General features: G+C 34.7%; 1 long non-coding RNA gene across 1 annotated transcript; it reads right to left on the reverse strand.

Moving 5' to 3' along the window:
* Positions 1 to 462: 462 nt before the first annotated feature.
* Positions 463 to 7,953, reverse strand: LOC119077948. Its single transcript, XR_005087909.1, has 3 exons — positions 7,944 to 7,953; positions 3,063 to 3,066; positions 463 to 619 (listed from the first exon to the last, which is right to left on the reverse strand). It is a non-coding gene; the product is annotated as an uncharacterized LOC119077948 (long non-coding RNA).
* Positions 7,954 to 8,931: the final 978 nt, after the last annotated feature.

The following is an 8,931-nucleotide window of genomic DNA, read 5'->3' on the forward strand; positions in this document are numbered from 1 at the left end:
TTTCATTTGTCTATGCCGCGTATCCACAGCTGAAACTTGAAGTAATCAAGATTATATTCTGTGGAGTGTATGGGGCCGAAAACAATTATTCAAATATTTTTTATTCAGTCAGAACACGTACGTTTCGAATAACAATATGATAAAGCAGGTACTTCTCCGAGAGTGGATTCTTTCGAGACATAATACGTTATGGTCTTCCTCGTTTCTATCGAATCGATTTAAGATTTAGAAATTTATTCAAGGAACTTGGTAAATATTTTCATGTAACTATGCTGGAAAGTAGGAAGCATATTTCACTGAATACTTAGCGATCTCGAGGATTTAGAAATTTTCAACGATGTCAGAATAGCTATTTTTCTGTTTAGCGTCTAAATGGTGTTGTTTTGCGTATTAGATATGAGATTGGCGATACGGGGAAAAGCAAAGCCCGTATCATGCAAAAACACATGAATCCGTAACTAACACAGATTCCTAATCCACATGATCGTATTAGGATTCTGTCAAATGCGTTCGCAAATAGTTACTGGCCACTTAGAGAGCGACGCATGGACGACGTATATTGTCAAAATTGACATTAGAATAAAAGAATTCTGTCAATATTGACACTATACGTCGCTCTCTAAATGACCAGTTACATACAGACTGTTATGATGAGAGAGAAGGAAAAATAATTTAAACCAGTTCTCTTCCATTGGAGATATGTCAAAAATGTAATGAAAATATGCAATGACAAGTACCCCAAGGCAAGATATAATTAACTGATCTTCGGGACTCTCGCTCTGATCATAACAATCTATACCATCCCACAAAAACCTCAAAGAGGAAAAGGTGACGCTAGTGTAGTAAAAATTAAACTTCCAAAACGTTTGATATCGGTTTTGGTGACGCATTCTGCGCCTCAACGTAATCAATTTTTACCAAGAAAATTTTAACAAGAAAATATGTCAACGAGAAGTTTACCGATGAGATTTTACAACGAAAGCTTTACAAAAAAAAATGCGTCACAAGTGGCAGATGCTGAGGAAACCTCTCATACGACAATAATCATATGTCACTTTGTGACGCATTTTTTTTGTAAAGCTTTCGTTGTAAAATGTCATCGGTAAACTTCTGTTGTGAGTTTTTGTGCAAAAGTGAATGAATGGGTGAATGGATCTGTGCGTGAGCCGATAGGTTGAGGTTTGAATTTGTTATTTCATTAAAATGTTGATTTTTGTTCTTCTTTTTGGTTTCATTTGTTTGCTTGATTTTTTACAAAAATCCTGACGAGTCCCCCAGTGTTCTGTTTCCACATAAAATTCACGGGAATTTTATGGAAGTGAACTAGTGAGTTTTGAGATTAGCTGGACGAAACGGTGTCTCTAGGTACTTTAGGGATAACGCGACTTAGACAATTTGATTTTGATCGGTTTAACGTAATTTTGACTTAACGACGACAGAGATATGGCCTTTTTGCGTTTTTTTCTGATTTGTCGAAATACGTCAGACGAATGGTTCGCGATTAGTATAATAGCTTCGCGCTGTGGGATAGTGCTAATGTTAGAAATAGTCCGTTGCGCAATTGTAACGTTAAAAAGCACTTCGCATATGTCAGAGTCACGGATGTTTGCAAAATTTATGCAATCAACCTTAATATGGTGAATCTGTTCATGATGTGTCTGAAATATTCTATAGGTTCCTTAGTCTCCCGTTGGTTGTTTTCTTTTCTTAGGGAGTCGACTAGCGTCACGAACCTCCGCTATCGCTTCGGTTGATGATGTACGTATCCTTATTATATTACATAGATTAACTCGACCGCATTTACTACCTAGATTGTTGCTGAGAATTATGAATATTTCAATCTTACAGTAGAAAAAGACAATTTTTCTTAGTATTGATGCACAACAATACTTTCCGGACTACTTTCCATTTAGTTATAATAAAACAAAGTTTGCAAACTATCTGAACGAATTACAGTACTGCGTTGAACAGATATAATAAGATTGAGCGTAACTAGCAACTTATAAAGTATGCTTATCGTATCGAGATATATATTTAATGAACAATGGAACTTCCACTGTCAAAACATTTTTAAACATTTTCTTAAGCCCATCGATTACCTTCTTAAATCGGAAGTAATTTCATTCCATTTCACATAATTCTGTGCTAAACCGTCTCCCTTTTTATAACATTTCGAATGAAAAATGTGTTTCCCATAACTGAAACCTATAATAAAAACCTGTCAGAAACTATTATGACCAATACCAGTTTTTCAAGCAGTCAAATAAAAATAAAGTTTCCGTTTCGACTTGAGCATTTACTTTTTTCTTAACCGTAAGCCATAAAGAAAAAATTCGTTCGGAAAAGTTATATACATTAGAGTGTGAGTGGGTTAATAAAACTTGGAGATGAAGTTTCTTTCTCATTTTTTTTCTTCTTCTTCTCCTACAAATCTGCGATACACATTTGGTCATATTTTTCTTTTTCTATTCTCGTTTGGTTCATCCAACACAAAAAGAAGTTAATATCTAATGGGCCTCGTAAATCCCAACGCATACACATATACATGATGAGCTTAGGCATATGAATGTAATGTATTGAGTAGGACGTTTTTCAAAATTTCACTGGTACGTATCGACGTATCAGCCACACACCTAACTCCACATTTAAAATATTCAAAAGTGTATGAAGCGTAGGTAGTTCGATTTCTACACATTTGCTCTTTCTGAATATAATTGTAACCCAAAAAAAAGGTCAGGCTTAGTCAAGGCAGCTCTTTAGCAACCGAATACACCTCGTTTACAAAATGAAGAGGCCTAAAATCGTACAGTGTATAAATACAGTGTAATTGTGCAATGAAATTTACAAGCGGACAATGTACGATTTTAGGCCTCAGGCTTAGTTTTGTAAACATGGTGTTTGCGGTTGCTAGAGATTTCGTTTTAAATCTTGGTTTTCATTATTTCTCCTCAGCAACGTACGAAAGAAAATAATGAAAGCCAAGAAGCCGCTATATGCAAGGTTGTATATGAGGAGGTTTCACCGATCGCTGGGACAGTGTTATCGCAAAAACTCCACTGAACTATACTGAAATTTTCATACAAAAATTGTTGCGCAACTTCACTTCAGTTGAAATTTTGTACTGAAATGCCATGTTTTGCGATACGGCCCCGGTAAAAAACCCTTCTCAAATACAACCTTGGCTATATGCAGCCATTGAACTTAAACCTATGAATTTTGATTCACTTCACATCTCATTTGTTTTCGGCTTGATTTACCTTTTTAGCTACAGGAGAAATGTATTTGTGATGACATAATCGATCGATAATACCATGAATTTGCGAGTTTTTTGTACGGTTTACAGGTTCAACAGTAGTTCTTATCGAATGTTTTTTTGGTCTTGAGATTTTCATAATAAAGCAATGAATGGCTGTTTGTGGTGGGTAGATGATATTTTTTTCTTTCTCTACATTAAGCCCAATGTAATAAGTTGAGGGATATTATTTATCCATTATGCAACATGTACACCTAAACAAGCTATATGTAACTTGTTTACTGTTTACATGATCCCTTGGAACCAACAACCATGCGAAAGTTCCACAATCCACATTAAACCCACAGTACGTCCAACATGATTCTGATTAGAACACTCATAATGAAAAACTAATTTCATTTATTGTGTTTGTTGCTTTCACTGTGTTTTCTCTTTTTATTTATGTTTACGAGGATTTTATGTATTTACGACTAGCAAATTTCATTTCTGGTTTTAGCAACACAAATAACATTTTCGCTAATAATAACGAATAATTGAATAATTGTATTTGCTTCACATTGCATAACCATCAGATAACCGAGATAATTTCGAAAAGTCTGGCTTGTGTGCTAGGGAAAAAAAAAACAAAACAGAAAATATGGAAACCAACGTACTGTAAATTATTATTACAGCAAAACATGACAAGACAATAGTGAATTATACGGGAAAAAAGCATAGTAAATTATTGTAATTTAGTTTCTAGTCAGGGTTTAGTTTGATGTGTCGTCCTGAAAAGTTACGCTTAAATATTGCGAAATGAGCTTTTACATGCTTTTGTTTTCCCTTGAGTCGACAGTGGCGAAAACAAGAGAATTGGTTTGGGAGTTCACAGCATGTCCATTACAAAACTCGGGTTAAAACTGAAAAGTCATGTTTTCGTGTGATTGTTGATCTCGGTTTCGCCTCGGATCAGCAATCTTCACACGAAAACTGCAGTTTTCAACTAATTATCATTAGTCAGTCATGTACATAACACATGACTAGGGATAAAAAGATGCGATGTAGAGTTCTCGTGTGAATTTGGTTGATCAGAGGCGTAGCCGAGGTCAATAAACACACAAAAATGAGACATTTCATTTTGATCACTAGTTATGCAATGAATTTTTTATGCTGAGGGCGTCAAAAGTAATGCTTGAAAGGACGGTCTTCGACGGATTTACATTAGTTGTTTACATAACAATGGATAAAAAGTTTAAAAGTAGAGTTTTAGTGTGAATTTTGTTGATCCGAGGCGAAGAAGAGGTCAATAACCACACTTTTCAACTTTTTATCCCGAATTCACTTGTTTTCCCTAGTGATGTAATAAGTACTTTTCGACCCTTGGAAAATCAAAACCATGAAAACAATTTTCAGTGTCGAAAAGTGAAGCTTCCGATGACTTTATTAAGAAAACAAAACGTTGTATGCAACTCAATAATAGATGCTTTTTCTAAGTGGTTTACGGTATTGATTGACTTTTCTAAAAAAAAATCAAGTGTCACAGAAAGGGAACTATTTGCGTAATCAATCAATCGCACAATTTTAGGCAATTTGGCGAGTTGTTGCTAGAACGAAGTATATAATCGAATTCACCTCACTCCTGCAACTTGACGCAAACGAATTTAATATGTGTGCAACACAACGAAACTAAATTCACCTGAAAATAGGGATTCGTGCGTAACTTCACTTTGGTGAGGACTACATGCGAAAACCCTGCCCGCAAGTGATTATAATTTTTATAATGTTGGACCCAAGTGTAATTCACTTTGTTATGTTGTAGCACATGCAAGACTCAATACTCAACACAGTTCCAACAACATTATTATGTTAAACGTCCGTATTTCTTACTATATTCCCTGAGGGATTGCGTTACCTTCAGTATGTTCATATACCTTGGCACGCGGGTGGTAGGGTATTCACGCCGTAAAAGTGCGATCGAAATTCAAAATGAAAAGTGCGGAGGTCTTTCTAATGTAGCGTCATTTTCATACAATGAAGCGCTGAAATGTACTTTTCGGTTCACTTTTTCATCGAATCGTTCACTTAAAATTCAAATGGCACACTTACGGCGTGAATTTCGATTGTTTGTGTGGATCAGCTGAAAGACTTCTGAAGCAAATTCATGCTGAAATTCGACTGTCTCTAACTGTATCAGATCAGGTCGGACAAAATGTTGTTTCAGATTCAATTTGCTCTGTAGCTATAAGAATTTCTCAAAAATATGTTAGTTTTTCTATGAAGACAATAGAGAAAAATGCGAATTGATTTATGGGTAATCACTAAAAACGTGTTAACATTCGTCCAATTTTCAATATTTCCAAACTTTACTCACCTGTTTGATTTAATTGGTGGCGTTGCATACGGAACTCCAAGATATGCTTCGATGGGTCTAAGAAATTTGTAGTTATCCAATGGCAGAACCAATCCCTGCAATCGACCGTACCTCGTCTGAATAATCCTTGAGCCAAGCCTTGCATTTTTGTACAGATCCAACGTCGATGATGTGGTTAATTTTAATATATACAAAATTGTATAGAAAAATGATATTTTCATAATCATTTTCCATCAAATTTTTTGTTGTTCGCTAAAGTCGACACTACACACTAATGTGTCCACTAAAATTCCACGAACAGTTGACCAACATAAAAACTACCAATTTTTTTTATATTTTTTTACGCGCAATATTTAAATTAATTTCTACTAGTGCGAAAGTTGTTTGGGTTACAGTTGATGTGATGGTTATCATGTTAGCGTCGCCACAGAATATTTTCAATAATAATAACGGTAATGCTATTCCAACATCGTTTGTTGACATTTAACACTGTTCAATTATGCACAGTAATGTTTTAACCGTGTGCACATCAAATTTTCATATAATCATTTTAGCCTTGTTATGCAAACAACAGTGCCGTCACTAATTCACTTCATTTATACTGTAACTGAGTAAATGTTATTAATTTTTTTCCGGGAAAATGTCCGCTACACACTGACGGGAGGCTATAATTATTGGAAATTGTATCACCAACCTATAAATATTTTTTAATTGTTATTTCGTTGAGCCTTTTTCGCTCTCACACGTACCCACAATTTTGTGATAATATTTTTGTGCTGCAAGCAATGGTTTTGATTAATTTTCCGAATTGTTCAACGGCAACAAATCGACCTGGAAGTTTTTGTTTTTAAATATTATCGATTCAGTCTTTAATTTTAAAACAAATTTATCTCAATGAAAACTTTAATTAGTTTATTTTACCAACCGTGTAACCATGTAACGAATCAATTAAAATTTTCACGGTAATACCCCTTTAACAGGGAGATCGTCATTCGTATGGTATGGCTGGTGTCGTGGCTGCTGGTCGAACTTTCATATATGTATATAAATGTTTATGATTATGTATACAATGCGGATGCGGCTAGTTTCGCTGGTCAATGAGTTGACCGCATTTGATTAGGTTGGATTCTGGAATTATAGAGTAGAGAGTATGAACAATACGTTATTATTTTATCATTTACATCGACATGTATTGGGTACGGAATTATGCAAATCCGAACCAAAGTGCGGGCACATAATTGCAATGCTTTGTCTAGTCAAATGATTCAGTGTTGATATCATGATGTTTAATCGCAGATTATGTGCTCAAAATTTATAATGTCCCTTGATACATAAAATTAGACAGGATGATAATATATATACCAAAAAAAGGTATCGCAAAAATTGTGTTGTTACAATGTCGGATTTGTATTTTGTATGAATTACACTCAACACTCAGTATAGTTTAAGTAGGGTTCCCATTTTTCAATTTTGAAAAATAGGACATTTCGGTATCAAAAAAGAGGACGAAATGTGAATTGCAACTGTACATGCTCTTTGTGCAACTATTGTGTAATTCAGTTCATGCTAAAAACAAAAAATTCTGCGTACAATATGCATTGAAATCTGCCTGATATTCTTTTGGATTCCTTCTCAGTGATAACATCCACTCCATATTACCTGAATACAGACTTCGTTTTACCTTATCCTTGCGTGATTTTTGGTATCTTACACAACGCTACGGTGTTCTTGTAAAATGACTAACTTTTATTTTAATGTATGAAAAAATGAGGTGGTAAAGAAAACGAGCGGAGCGAGCGAAATTGTTTTTTGTGATGAAGATTTCGTTGTATTAACGTTCAGAGATTCGCTGACAGAGAAGATTATTAGTTAACTCCGTTAACTGCGTATTAGTTAATTTTTCTTTCTTTAGGTATGAGCTGCATCAAATTTACTTAAATAAGAAGAAGATCTGAAAAAAAGAGGACAAAAACGACGTCTTCTTCGAAAAAGTGATGTTTTTAGAATTTTTGTAAAAAAGAAGAACGAGATGAAAAAAGAGGACATGTCCTCTAAAAAGAGGACGAATGGGAACCCTAGTTTAGCGTAATGAAGAATTTTAGGCCGGCCAGTTGCAAAAACTGTTGCAAGAAACATTATCCTTTTAAGAAAGTTGCAACTTCTTTTGCGACTACTTCAAGAGCGTTACAAAATTTAATTTCATTAACTCATTGTTTTCATTCGACCTGAAATGTGTCATCAAGGCGTCACAGTGAAAAGCCGTTTTAAAGAACGTCTTGACCAAAAATAAGTCATTAAGTCGTACGATTCTTTGAAGTTTTTATGTTATTAGTTCATTACGACTGGTTTCCCCTTCGGGTCGGATTATAACGTTCCCACTCATTGAAATAAAAATTTAGAATCACGTACGTATTGTGCTGTTTACTGTTTGTTACAGTGAAAATGTATACTTAGCGTGTAAGTGCACAACCATGTAACAGTACACACTGACCCCAACTTAAGTCAACTTTTCATAACTTTAATCTTGATATATAGCTCTTTCAATAGAATGTCTCCGATGAGGTGCCTTTTTAAGGGGCTAGATTTTTTAGGTCAGGACACAGACAAAAAAAAACTCCTTCGCTTACAACACCACATTATGGAGATGCATGCTTAATTATTCTTACAATTTCGACATGTCTCAAAAGCATGACTGAAAGTTGTTCATTCGAAAATATGTTTTCTCACATGGCATGTAGCTATGCATATAAGCATAAGGCTACTTCATTTCCATAGTCGCATACACGTCTGGAGATATGTTATGCTAAATTTAAATCACATACAACGAAGTATCGAAGTGATGTAGATGGTATTATAGATGATGGTAGTTTTCGAATTAGTTTGAATGGAAATACGAAAGTTACTCGATGCAAAGTTTAAACTTTCAATAACAGCTGCAAATTATGGAATAACATTGTAGTGCTCAATGAGCATATTTACCATTTTTGTTACTCGTAAAGTCTTAAGCTTAATTTCGTGCAAAGTTTCTTTTTGCATAGAGTTCGGATAGAACACAAAATGCAGATGAATTGAAGTGGAATTTGAGAGGAAACCAAAAAAAGAACGAGAAAACTGTACGCCAATTAGGAATTATGTGGGTCTTCTGATTGTTATGCTCTTGTTTAATTATCTTTTCACCATGAAGTTACGATTATTTGATTTTTCGATTAAGGTTTGATTGTGCTGCCATATCAATGAAAGATAAACCAAGAAACCATTTAATGTTTGAGTAGTGGCCAGCTATTCAGATTTAGATTTTACGTTTCCTGTGATTTGAAAAGTTTATGTT

This window comes from Bradysia coprophila, unplaced genomic scaffold (genome assembly GCF_014529535.1).
Source record: "Bradysia coprophila strain Holo2 unplaced genomic scaffold, BU_Bcop_v1 contig_24, whole genome shotgun sequence".
Lineage (NCBI taxonomy): Eukaryota > Metazoa > Arthropoda > Insecta > Diptera > Sciaridae > Bradysia > Bradysia coprophila.